The sequence below is a fragment of the Blennius ocellaris genome (assembly GCF_963422515.1).
Source record: "Blennius ocellaris genome assembly, chromosome: 3".
Classification (NCBI taxonomy): domain Eukaryota; kingdom Metazoa; phylum Chordata; class Actinopteri; order Blenniiformes; family Blenniidae; genus Blennius; species Blennius ocellaris.
In genome coordinates, this window is record NC_137652.1 from 6,930,494 (window position 1) to 6,943,394 (window position 12,901).

Sequence of the window (12,901 nt, forward strand, 5' to 3'; positions counted from 1 at the left end):
TACAACTTCACGGAGCCCTTCCTGGAAGTCAGCAAGCTCGAAGAATAGCGCCACACCCGAGCCCACCTCGCTGATGGCTCTGAGAGAGGTTTTAAAAATAGCTCTGGCTGTCCGCCTCTTCCTCCTCACTTTTCACAACACGCCACTGTCAGTGTGTCGCACCTGCTGTGGTGAGACCATTGCATAACCATCTCTGCTCAGGCGGAAGAGCACTGCTTCAGTCCAGCGACACACAGAGAGCGTGTGCTCTCCGCGGCTCCAAGCGGACCGCGCAGAGCACAGAGGACACCGAAGGTCGGTACCACCGTCAGACGGGCAAATTGGAACAGCAAATTTCTTTTATTGTGGCGCAAATATCCTGCTGTGGGTTATCATGTTTACAGAATCATGTAGGGTTATTTTATTTATTTATTTATTTTTCAGGGCTGCGTGACATGCTGAGCTAAAGGTCAGGAAGCTTTGCAAAAGTGCACCAAACATTTACAGCATTTTGATGAGGAAGTCTGAGGAGGAATAAAGCAGATCTGAACGATATAAACCCTGAGCATAAACAGTCATCAATCTACTCGTCCCGTCCCCGATCCATTCAGCCGCCTCTATCAGCCTATGACTGATTTATAGACTCTACTTAGTTCGCGCCCACTCTGTCCTACTCAGAAAAAAAAAATCCTGAATCTTACAGGAGGCAGTCTACTTTACAGAACGATGACTGATTCATGGACTCATCTCAGTTCAGCTACATCAGCATCAAACCCATTTCTTTGCAGCACTTCTTTAGGTTTAATTATTTATCTTTCTTATTACCTTACATGCAAACTGTTCAGTTGTCGCTTCTGCTTCTTTAAAGTTTCTCTGCCAGAAAAAAAAAATTTCTTTAAAAATATGCTTCCCATAAAAAATATCACTTCTGCACAGAGAATAAACCAAGACATGAAAACAAGACCATCACCACTTATTTCCAAAACTCAATCACACCAAAGTCAAAATGTTTCTAAAAAACACAGAATTTGTAGCCATCAAAGTGTATTTTTGTTTTGCTAACTGACATCATCTTCATAAACCTGCCGCAAGGGTTTCTGGGATATCAAAGATGGTGTTGTGGCAGCTCAAGAGAAAATATCAATATTTGACCGATCCGGCCTGAAAAAAAAGGCAGAATATCTCAAAGAAAGAGAATTCAAGCTACGAGAATAGTCTTAAATGTTGTGAAAGTGTTTGTTCATCGTCTTTCCAGTGTGATTACAGATCTCGCAAAATCGAATGTATAAACAGGATCTTGCTTCAGGAATCTTCGGGAGTTTCCATGTCGCTATAATGTCAACAAACCCAGGTATGTTTTGTGAAATATAAATGCTAGAAATACGTGTTTGTCTGAGTGCAATGATGTAAAGCTATTGACAACGAGATGTACATCAAACCCTTAAACTGGGCCCTAAAAGTTTTTCTTTTTCCCGTGTGGATTCTGCTAGAGCAACTTTAAGATGATTTCATTCTCGACAGCAGACTTTGTGAAAATCTTTCAAAAGACCACTGGTGTAGGTGCAGGTATTAAAGTTTGTGACCAAAAGACACTAAAAACTGTATGTCTGTCGCTCTTACTGCCACTTCCCTAACAGAATCCAGATTGCAATACAAGATCAGAGAGCATCAAAAATATAAAATGCTGTCGTACACTTGAGTCAGTCTGACACCGGTGGCAAATGCAGCTTATAGGCAAAGTGCTTCAGGCAAAGTTCCTTGTGTCATAAATTGAGGTAAAACATTTTTAGAAGAACATGAAACGTTATATAAGTAAAGGCTGAGTTGATTGATTGGTCATCTCTCAAGCAGAAGGTTGCAGGTCCAATCCCCCCCCATCCACACGTCAAAGTGTTTTTGAGCAAGACACAAAACCCAAAACTGCCCCCAGTAGTTGGACTAAGCACCTTGCTTCGACTGGTAATGGGGTGGATGTGATTAACAGTGTAAAGCACTTTGGGGGCTGCTCAAGTTGTGAAAAAGCGCTGTAAAACGGAAAATTTTAAATTTATATTTAAATGTAACTGAACCATTTAAATTCAATTTAAGTAGAATTGAAATATCACTGTTACCATGCACGTTATTAAAAACGTACCAAAATACGAAGAGAGAAGAACAGGCCAGTAAGTTAACAAGCAAGTCAACATTTCCTAGTAATTTCAACAAAGACACGTCGGCTCCTCTCAGCAGTGATAAATGGTGTGTGTGGCTGGACTGCTGCATGGAGTTTTAATGGTGTCTTTTAATTGTAGTGATTTGCCAAGATAACCTACCTATAAACTGCCCTAATGTGGCGTTCCCATCAACTATTGGCGCTTTCCACTTTAATGCAAAAGTAAAACACTTCAACTGGTTTAATGCTCCTTTTTACTGAGGCGCTGAGGAACCTAATCAGCTGTTGACTTAAATCTCAGTTCCACCGGTGAGAAACGTTTTCTTCCTTCTTTCCACCTGCTTGTTCATTCATGCTTTAGTCGATCGCAATCATGTTTGCCAGAGACTCTGGAGTGGCTGTGACAACAGCGATATGCTTTGGTAAATTTCAACATCTGAAAAGAGATTTTAGAGAATAAAGTGGTTTGTTTGTTTTTTTGTTTTTCAGTCTCATAGTATATTGGATTTTTAGGTTAACTATCAATAATTGATGGACTATAACATTTGTTCAAATGGAGTCTCTTCAGAGAGTACAAACTTTTTTTTTTTAATCAAAAAGCCTAAAAGATGATTTTTCAACAGTTTTGTCACTAACGTCTCACACTGTGAATAGTCATCCTCCAGAAGAACTGACAGTAGATTGAGTGCAGTGACCTTTTTCAAACACTTTGTTAAGCACTAACTTTTTTTAAACACTTTAGGAATGGGGTTTCTTGTAAAAGAAGCCATTAGCAGTGTTCCTTAACTTCACAAATCAAGAGTAAGTTCCTCGGTTTTTTTGTTTTTTTTTCATTTAATTGCTGTTTTTTTTCCTCTGTTGTCCAACTGGAGGACCTTTGGGGAAAATTACAGATGTTCGATTTCAGACTGACTGAAATAAGATGGATAAAGAAATGGAGATCAAAGGTGTCCGCTGTGAATCGTTAAAACTGTGTTTGCTCTGTGATGTAGAGAGTCAATTATAGCGTGAGTGCTGGGCAACAATACTCGGTTTCAATGGCTTTTTATCACTTACCTTCTAAGATGTGTGCATCAGAAGCAACATGCAACCCTCAACCAAAGAGAATAATTGTACCGGAATTGTTGGTGTTCAAATGCTTTTGCACCTTCAACTGAAAGCACCTTTCTGAAGTTACTGGAAGAAAAGCTCATGGGAAATAAATCTTCCAACAAAGCAGTATTATCATCTGTTTCAGTTATGTGATCTTAATCTGGTTCAGAGATTCATTCTAACGACTTCACTGCAGTGCTGCTCCGTTGCTTCGCAGGTAGCTGTTGTTTTTTCAGTGAATTCGTCTCACGGGGAATTTCGTTTTTCTTATAGAAATGTGAATAAAGGTTTGTAGGTGAGCAAGTTACAGAAATAAATTCACGAGTCCTCCCTCCCTGCTTTGATGGGATGTGAATACAGTTATTACCGTGTTCCCAATTCACATTCACCATAACTTGCATGTCCGAAAGAATATCTCATATGTAGTTCTGATATCCAATATCTATGTGTGAAGGTTCACTTCACAAGAAAGAAATGAAAATGCTGCAATGTTACTTGTTTAATTTGATCTCAGATGGTTTGGGTTAAATAAAGGCAGAAAAATGGAAACTTTTTCAATAGTCGACATGTTTGAGTTGAAAACAAAATACATTGAATTACAATACAAAACCATTTTTATTTCTTTAGAATGTTTTACCAATCCCTCCAATGGTTATTACTTGCATTGTTGCTGCTGTTTGTTATTGTCCAAAACCACTGTTCACTGTTCTGAAAGTTAAGGTTTCTTAAATCATTCTGATCATACATTTCAAAATAACATTAAACATTTCACATCATGATTTATATGCTTGAGTTTGAATTTCAGATTGTCATTTGTAACTCAAATGATGATATACCACATGTATACGTATTTCAAACTAGAGGTACCAAAACACTTTATGACTTTATGATCCAGTCAGTCAAAATGACTGAAAATAAAAAGTCCAGTGCAACCTCAGAATAGCTGTATCTTTTTATGAATGTGTTTCCTTTAACATAATTCTAATTATATAATATAATAATTAACATAATTCATAACGTGAGCAGGGCTTTTTGAACCATACTGTTCCTATTTAACTATCTATTCATTTGCAATACTACCAGAGGAGAGGCTTTGATGTCTTGCTCCTATAATGATGACAATAATAACTTCACTATATTTATCTGGAGTCTTTACAACAAACATAATACAATTAAAACAGGGGAACCAAAACATTGAAATTGAGTCAAAATGTATCTATTTCAGGAAAGAGTTTTTGATGGAGATTTAAAAAGGAAGAGGTGAGTGATTTTCCTCCAGGTGGCCACTGCAGATATTTTGTCACTCTTGGTTCTTATTCTCGTTGTGGGTATCAATAGCAGAGGCCTACCAGGGGACATCAGGCTAAATTTAGGTTTATATGGAGTGAAATCCTCAGGCGATGCAGTCTAAAATCGGTCCTTTACTTGCCACATAACAAAGAACGAAACCTGAAATCACTTCCAAAATGCATCGATATCCAGGGCAGTGAAGCCAAACCGGGGCCGATGGTTTATTTTGTTAGAGTCGGTCAGTTGCAAGGCAGCAGCATTAGGAACCAACTGGAGTTTTGTTGTTTATCTATGATCCGGAGGAACAGAAAGAAAAAGAGCTGAAGTGGTTTAAATGGTTGTCAGTGACTGCATGAATAACAGATTCCAGATCTTTGTGTGACAAAAGAGTGCAGATCTTGGATTTTCTTTTTCTTTTTGTTACTAATTAAAACTGGATTGGAAGGCATGTTCAACTTCCTGGTGTCATATGAACATTGTAATTTCATATCTGATTGACAGTCAAACAAATAAGTGTGCGAGTTGTGTCTTAAGTAAGTTGGACAAAACCATCAGAGCACCGATTTCAACATGGCAAATTTCACCATGGAAGAGGTGAGGACAGTGGTGACAAGAGCACGGGCAGGATCTGCCCCAGGACCATCAGGAACCACCTATAAGATCTACAAGTGCTGTCCACAGCTGTTGAAGAGGCTCGCAAAACTCCTTCGGACACTGTGGAAGAAGAAACTGGAACCCGGTCTCTGGACTCTCGCTGAGGGTTGCTTTGTGCCGAAAGAGGCAAATTCCACCAGACTTGACCAGTTTCGGGAGATCTCCCTGTTGGACGTGGAGGGGAAAATTTTCTGGTCCATCGTCGGCAAACGGCTAACAACATACCTGCTTGCTAATAAGTTCATCGATCCCAGTGTCCAAAAGGGAGGAGTACCGGGATATTCCGGCTGTTTGGAACATACAGCAGTGATAAGCCAGCTTATCAACGAAGCCAAGAGCCAGCATAACACTCTCTCTGTCGTGTGGCTGGACCTTGCCAAGGCCTATCCCAGCGTGCCACACCTGCTGATCCGCAAGGCACTGGAGCACTACCGCGTTCCATCAGAGGTAGTCGAGCTGGTCATGTCGCACATGGATGCGCTGCGGATGAGGTTCACCGTGGCAGGCACCACTACCAAATGGCAAAAGCTCGAGAAAGGCATCATGGCAGGATGCACGATCTCCGTCGTCCTTTTCATAGCGGCCATGGACCTGCTACTGAAGGCAGGAGAGACGCAGTGCAGAGGCCCGAAAGCAGACGACGGCACAAGACACCCAGCCTGTCGAGCTTTCATGGACGACGTGACAGTGATGACTCCATCAATCCAGGGGACACAGTGGGTTCTGAGCGCACTGGAGAAGATGGCGACATGGTCACGCCTACAGTTTAAACCCGAAAAGTCGCGGAGCATCAGCATTCTGAAAGGGAAGCTAACGAGAAATACTTTCAGCATCCAGGGCTCTGAGATCCCAACTATTCAAGACCAAGGGATCCGATGCCTTGGAAAACATTACGACAGCTCCCTAAAGGACAGCCACAACCTCAACACGACCAAAGCCCAGCTGAACACCTGGCTCAAAGCCATCGAGCACAGTCAGCTTCTCGGGAGATTCAAAGTATGGTGCTTTCAGTACGGCATCATACCGAGGCTCCAATGGCCCTTCCTACTTTACGACTTTCCCATGTCCCAAGTGGAAGGAATGGAAAGACTGTGCAGCAAGTTTCTGCGGAAGTGGCTGGGAGTCCCCCCATCCTTTAGCGCAGTCAACCTGTATAGCAAGACTTCCAAGCTTCCCTTGCCTATTGCATCAGTAGTGGAGGAGTTCAAGGCCACTAAGGCAAGGGCAGTCAGCACACTCCTTTTGTCTAAGGATGGGAAAGTTCGGCACGCAAGTAAAAACATCAAATGCGGCAGAAAGTGGAAGCCCCAACAAGCGGTGACTGATGCAGAATCCCACTGGAAACACCAGGAAATTGTGGGTGTGATATGTCAGGGACGCCTGGGTCTTGGCCACTACAGCGGGAAAAGGTGGTGCAGTGCTGATGCGAGAGCCAAAAGAGGTCTTGTGGTGGAAAGAGTTCGCGAGGCAGCAGAGGAGGACCGACGGGTGAAAGCGATTGGACTCGCCTCTCAGGGTCGATGGACACAGTGGGATCAGGCACAGGAGCGGCCAATGCCTTGGAAAGAGCTGTGGCAAACCGACCAAGGGAAGTTGAGCTTTCTCCTGCGGGCTGTGACCGACCTGTTGCCCACTCCACGCAACTTGAAGATCTGGGGCAGAGAAGAAGACCCATCTTGCAACCAATGCGACGCACCCGCATGCACGCTGAACCACATCCTGACAGGGTGCCCAAAGGCGCTGGCTGAAGGGCGCTATAGATGGAGGCATGATAAGGTCCTCTCGGAAATCGCCAATTGGGTGGAGCAGCAGCGGGTCAAAGCCAACAACAAGCACGCTCAACCGCCCAAAGCCATAACCTTTGTGAGGGAAGGGGAAACGGCTCGTAAGACCAGCACAACAGCCAAAAACCTACCTTCCTCCCTGCAACGCGCCTGCGATTGGGAGCTGAGTGTGGATTTGAAGAGGAAGCTCGTCTTTCCACAGGACGTGGCAGTGACCTCACTTCGACCAGACATAGTCTTGCTGTCCAGAAGCACAAAAACCATCATAGTGGCAGAGCTCACGGTGCCCTGGGAAGAGAGGCTGGACGTGTCTCACCAATTGAAGCGAGCCAAGTACCAAGACCTGATTGACGAAGCTGTCCTGAAAGGATGGCATGCAACAATTTTTCCCATCGAAGTCGGCTGCCGTGGGTTTCCCGCAAGGTCGGTGCGGTTCTTCCTCCAGAGGATGGGGCTGGAGCCCAAACAGCTGAAGAAAGCCACCAGGGAGATAGCCGCAGCAGCCGAGTCCAGCTCAAGATGGATATGGCTAAAGAGAGCTCACAGCTGGAACCCTTCCGCAGGTGAAGCCTAGTCAGTCTTCGCTGCCCCACTCAGGCGAGGTGTACAGGTTAAGGGGCGAAACACCTGTGAACCTGAGATGCCTGCTGACGATGCGGAAGGGTTCCAAAAATGTGGCTGCTTCAAGGATACCATCTTAAAGTGATGACCTGCAACCGTTTTCAGAGTAGTTCCCGCAGTTGTAGCTCGTGGCAAAGCATCTTTGATGTTTACTTCACCCTAATCTGTGTGGAATCTGTAAGATAGGACATGGAGGAAGATCAACACCCGGGATTAATACAGTCACATTGAGATCATATCTGGATTTAATCTGGTTGTATTTTGATATCAGGTGTAAATGTGATTACTGTGTCTCTTACTCCAACATCAACATCTTCTATCTTCCTGTCTTTTGGGAACAATTACAATATGTAGATGAAACATCAAACAAAGCTGTGAATGAAACTTACGGTAAATTTTTTTTTAATGCCACAAATATCTCAAGCCTTTTCATCACTTTTCTCATTGGGCTTTTGGAAAAGCATGAAATGAACCAGATTTACCAAAGAACAAATCTGAATTTGAACCCATGCAGAACTGGAATAATGTCTTTTCATACCTCTTCTTTCATGTTTTTGATCTTTTAACTGCGTGGTGGGGGGTCCTGGCAAAAAAAAAGGTCTGCACTAAAGTTGCTCACATGTAGGAATCATCGAAGCTCGGCTTCTTTTTTCACTTCCAAACATAACCAATGTAATTTACGTCACCTCCTTCACCACAGACAAAGATGTTTGAGCCTTTGTTCTCAGATAGTCCAGTGAAGCCTGATGTAAAAAATAAAAAAATAAATAAATTTGGACATTAGTAGAGAATAAGGAGCTCTGGTGGACGGGACAAACAAGCTATTTATCTGCCCAATGAAGTGTTGGAGCTGGTAGGAGGGAGTCTGGTGATTATTTTTAAATGCCTGTAATGATTGCAGTCATCCATCAGTATTGAGGCGCTTCAAACTTTTCCTTTTGGCTCACGATCCCAAAAGCAGACATTAAAAAAAAACACACAAAGAAAATGTTCCATCTATTCTGGTTGAGATGCCAGAGAGCAGAAGATCAAAGCAAGTCGAACTCCATGTTCATTGTCAAAATGCCCTCAGAGGTAATAAACATTAAAAAAAAACCAAAAAAAAACCACATAAAGCCTTCTAGGCTTTTTTTGGTGATTCGCCTGTGAAGATTTGTCATTCCCTTACTTGATTTCTTTTACATTAATGCAAATGGATTTAAAGATGACATTTAATGAGTATGAAATGTTGGATACTGTGAACAGGGTCGAACATATATTTAAGCTGATTTTCTGAGCTTTGCTCTGAACAAAATTGAGTGAAAAGTGTGTGTCATGTCATTTTTATGCAAATGCGGGTTATTTTAAGTCAATTTTGCCTCGCACATTTAGAAATACACTATAAATTTAGACACTCCTTCTCGCAATGTCAGTGTGAGAGACTTGCAGCATGTAACTACAAAGCTTGAAGCAAAGTTATATCTAAAGAAAACGATTAAAAGCTAAGCAATAGCTATAAATCTAAACGTAAACTGGAAATAAATTGAACCTCCCGAGCTTCATTTTGTTCCTCCCCCAGTTGATATAGGTGTAAACAAGCAGGTTTGTATCATGTCTTCATTTCCTATCAACAGTAAAGTAGCGCTGCTGGAATTGGTGCTGTTAGGTTGTTATTATCATGTGAGCGCTGTAAACTGGGAAATGGGGCCTTCCCAGCAGATAACTATTCCAATTCCCAACATGCAAAATAGTTTCTGACTCGGGGTATTACTGCTTGACTCCTGATAGCACCGTGGGGAAAAGAGTTGAATACAATCACATGACAATAGAGACACCCCCCACCCAAAAAAAAAAGTTCCTAAAGATCAAATCAAAGAAAAATGAAACAAATGTTGGAAAATGGCACTGCTTATCTCTTTATTGTTCTTCCATTATAGGCAGTTCGGAGGCAAAACCAGGATGTTAACATTTACAGGCCAGCTTGTTCTGAGCTGCGTGTACCAGCGACACATTAGTGAATGATCTGACGACGGCTGCACTCTTAATTGGCCCCATGTTCACGTATTGATGACTATTATACTGCAGGTGCTGACACCTTCTTCAAGCCTTCTTCGTGTAATCGCTTGTTAGAGCCTGATTTCTGTTCGTAAGGCACAGCAATAAAACGGATTAACGTTTTCCTTCTGCTCAATTCACTTTCATCAGCACTCCGCTGTGAAATGACAGTTTACTGTTCACAAAGGTGGTTAAATTTCTCACTTTTAATACTGAGGCACATCAAAAAAATATGTGAACATAAAGCCGTGGAACGGCTCAACAGGCGTCCGTGTCAGACTTTTAAGTTCATTTACAAGGTGTGGGGAATTTTCTTGTGGGGGTATGCAGCAGGTAGAGACTTGTTTTAAAACTACACCTGAATGTTATCAGCTTAAAGTAAGTATTTAACAACAACAACAACAAAACTTCCAAAGATGAAAACATGTAGTTTCTGTTTTAACCTCAGAACAGATTTTGTTGTTGTTGAAATGGAGCGTCTTGTTAGTGGGGGGGAAAAAAGCATAATGCGGTTTTACCGCGGTCGTTGGCTCATTTGGTAAATAGGTCTTCTTTCAATCCCGAGCTTGGGTTGTAGCCCCCAATCTCAACTCGTCCTCGCTTCAAAGTGTGTTTTTGTTTGCAAGTCTCCAAATTGCTTCCCCTGAAATGCAAGAATCTTGCATGGCAGCCATTAACATGTTGTATTCTGCCTGGATTCCCCACAGACTGAACCGCCCGACAACCCCTCACTTATCTGGAAGAGCCTGTCTCCCCATGTCAGATCAGAGCGCTGCTGCCCAGCTTGAGGGGCCTCACCTCTGGACTGCCACGTCTGACTGTCTCCTGTAGAGGTGGACTGGCAGCCCGGCCGGGGACCCTCTTCTCACCCAGAGTCAGCTGGTATCAACCTGTAGCCCCGTGAGAGCCCGATATGGAACAACGACCCCAACTGTTATAAAGTATAATGTAATAAAACCCAAAATGTAACTATTGGTCAATAATGTAAAAACATTTAACGAGAATTTAAAAGTGATCTTTATATGTTTAATATTGTACTGCATTGGTGATTGGAGAAATAGATTACAGATTATAGAGAACAGAAGACTATAAGTGATTTGGGGAACAAAAATCAGACCATAAACTGTATAAAGACATATATTTTAAAAAACAAACAAACAAATAGTCCAAACTTTTATAATTTATTCAGTGTTATTCAAATTGAAGCAGCTCAAGTGCAATCCGTAAATTATTGACTCACTTTGTGATTCATTCATTAATTCTTTCTTTCTTTCTTTCTTTCTTTCTTTCTTTCTTTCTTTCTTTCAAGCAATACAATGTATAAAAGAATATAACACAATAAAAAAAAACCTAAACAGTAAAACATAATCTAAAAAGATTATTACACTATTAACGGGAAAAATATTTTGCCTGCCCCATAATGTAATATTAAAAGGTTTTCAATTTTGGGGTCAGGGTTGTTGTTACATTATCAACCAGTTATTACATTTCAGGTATTATTACATTATATTTTATAACAGTTTGGGTTGTTGTTACATATCTGGCTCTAACAAGCCCTTGAATGAAGCTTTAGAAGAATTGAAAAGCGATATTTCTTCTTTTAGTAACAAAATATAACCAATGCCAAACAGGCACACCTTGGAGCTATGATAAAAAATAGTGATTCATAATTATGATCATAAATAAACCACAGTTAAGTCATCGTCCAACAGAAAGTGACATTTCAGTTGAAACATTATTAGTAATAAAATAAATCATCTTTGGATGGAAGGGGGAAAAAGAAATCACTTGACGGTAATGCTATTATACCAACGAAATCTTAATGTATTCTTCAACTATTTTAATGAAACAGTTACCAGTAAATTGGCATGTTAAACCAATCTAAAGAGTTTTATTTAATGTGTTTGAACAGTTTTCACTGGCCTATAAATGAACATGTCTCACCCTATCTGTTGTCCACCGCAGCTTCATAAAGGCTTCTCCTCCACTTCATTAAAACCCTGCAGCCATCTGAAGCAACAGGACATTTATATTGATAAATCTGCAGCCTCCAATTTGAGAAGTGCCAAGTCAGAGTGCAGTGCCATTAAACACAGCCGTCGACCATGTTTACCTTCATTAAATCATGAGCAAATGACACCGAGCTGCAATAAAGTAACTCAGCCACAAACACACACACACACACACACACACACACACACACACACACACACACACCCACACCCACACATGTTGGCCTTGTGTGTTAAAAGTTGACATTCTGTTTTTTTTGCGCGTGGGACCCGTTAATGCTGAACGGCACAGCCAACTATCCAGATGAAGAAAAACAATGGCTCATATTTTATGCTTGGAAAAAGCGGTTGAATCACATTTCAAGATAGAGTTCATGCATTTATGGTGTGAAACAAGAGATTCATGAGAAAAAAGAGCAGAGATCGATTGAGGTCTTATAAACCCCTTCATGAAGCAAATTTTCAAAAGAATCCTGTCAATGTTTTAGACAAATAAAAAAACTAAACTCTGCTGTCTCTCTTTGTCTGCATCATTGAAACACTATAATTTCATGTCATGCTATGACAAACCTTCCTAACGTTAATGTAAGTGGCACCGCTTTCAATTCACAGTGAGATATGTGAGGTCTGATTCCAGGTCTGGTGGCCTTTCTGTGAGTTCACCTCCTGTGTCCCCGACTGTTTGGTTTTTTAAATTTAATTATTTAGTAGTTTGTCTTATCTTTTGATACTTATTACATGTTAGTAGCATGAGTGGAAAGACAGTGTCTGTGGCCTTTACCTGCTGTCAGCTGTAACTAAATGTGCACTAACGTACTCTAAAATGGATAAAGATGCACAGAAATAATGAAATACGTTAAAGAGTCTGTGTCTTTCCATTCATTGGATAACTTAAAGTTTAATGGAGGCTGGTAGACATTGAAAATTTTAAAAACAGAGGAAAAAAACAGACTTGAACAGTTTTTTTGGGGGGGCGGAATAAAGAAAAGAAAAAAATAAAGGATTTGATTCACTAGTTACCAAAAATTTTAATTTAACTTGTGCTTCTTTTTACTGTCTCTTTCAGTTTAGGATGTCTCAGTAATGTGCACAAGGTTGTATAATTGTAATGCTGCGGTGACAGATTCATTGAGCTGTCAGCACAGTGTAGGTTAGACTAATAGAGGATTAACTCCTAAAGTTAATCTTCAGTTAGCTCCATGAGTTATTTGGAAACAGAATATTGGAACGTGCTAGTTTGGTCTGTCTGAGTTAATCAGTTGTCATTAAAATAATTTTTCTTA

At 41.1% G+C, this 12,901-nt stretch overlaps 1 long non-coding RNA gene across 1 annotated transcript; it reads left to right on the forward strand.

Annotated features, from left to right (window-relative positions):
- The first annotated feature begins 200 nt into the window (after positions 1 to 200).
- LOC308149153 lies at positions 201 to 11,874 on the forward strand. The gene is made up of 3 exons (XR_013937226.1): positions 201 to 294; positions 1,235 to 1,330; positions 10,314 to 11,874. It is a non-coding gene; the product is annotated as an uncharacterized lncRNA (long non-coding RNA).
- The last annotated feature ends 1,027 nt before the right edge of the window (positions 11,875 to 12,901 follow it).